Here is a 1,134-nt window from a genome sequence, read left to right on the forward strand (position 1 = left end):
TATCACTTTTTTATGCAGCATTATGGGGCTACAACAAATTGCTGCAAGTTTGGAGCTACCATAAGTGAAGCTTATAGTCAGGTACTCACAGGAAATGTGGTGTATCAGCTCTTTGAATCAACCCCAAATTGTTTGCATGTAATTTTCAAGACAGCTATATGTAACTCAGCATTCCTCTGGGGCATCAGAAGAAATTAAAACAATGAAGATTTTTGGTCACGAATGTTATTCTTCACTTGATATATTGAAGCAAATTTTGGTTCCAAAATCTTATCTGGAGAATGCGGGCATCAATCCCGTTACCTCTCACATGCTAAGCGAGCGCTCTACCATTTGAGCTAATTCCCCTTTGATGTTAAAAGCAATTACACCACTCACACCAAGAGGAATGGATTACATTTAGAGATAACATCTCAAAAACATCCATTAGCCTCAAGTTTAGTGAAATCCCATTATCGTTGGTATTTAGTACCTTAATGATTTCATAAAATGTTTCCTTCTTTATCACCATTGTGTTGGAGACTTTGTGGGGCTGAGGAAACTGTCCCACATCTGGTGGCACTGTTCCAACTTACTTCCATTGTGGACAGAGATACATTGTCTTACTTACCTTCTCATTGGAATTTTAATGCCCAACTCCCTGTCATATTCCCTTTTATCTCATTATATTTTTGATATTGTAAGAAATGATCCACGTTAGAAACTTTTATGCAGTTTAAGTTCAGTTCTGCAGGTTCATCTTCCCTTACTGATAATATCCATTAGAAAGCACTTTCACGTGTCTCTGTGGCGCAATTGGTTAGCGCGTTCGGCTGTTAACCGAAAGGTTGGTAGTTCAAGACCACCCAGGGACGTGTTTAGTGTTTGTTATTTTGTGGTATTAGACAAAATTTACCAGGCATTTGTCTTCATTTTACCTCAATACACAAACTTACATGGAAATTAACAGCTATGACTTTACTAACTCTACATCCATGGCTTTCCAGCTAGTGTTAGATAATACTAGAAAGAACTTTACAAATTGAAAACAAGTGATCAGTCCTAAGAAGATATAAAGAATAAGCTAAAAATTCACAGTGACTTTTAGCCAGAAGAATAAGAAAAATGTATTAATATATACCAGATACTGGGATC

General features: G+C 36.8%; 1 non-coding gene across 1 annotated transcript; it reads left to right on the forward strand.

Moving 5' to 3' along the window:
• The first annotated feature begins 780 nt into the window (after positions 1–780).
• TRNAN-GUU (transfer RNA asparagine (anticodon GUU)) lies at positions 781–854 on the forward strand. Its single transcript has one exon. It is a non-coding gene; the product is annotated as a tRNA-Asn (tRNA).
• The last annotated feature ends 280 nt before the right edge of the window (positions 855–1,134 follow it).

Source organism: Taudactylus pleione, unplaced genomic scaffold (genome assembly GCF_031769625.1).
Source record: "Taudactylus pleione unplaced genomic scaffold, aTauple2 ptg001569l, whole genome shotgun sequence".
In the NCBI taxonomy this organism is placed as follows: domain Eukaryota; kingdom Metazoa; phylum Chordata; class Amphibia; order Anura; family Myobatrachidae; genus Taudactylus; species Taudactylus pleione.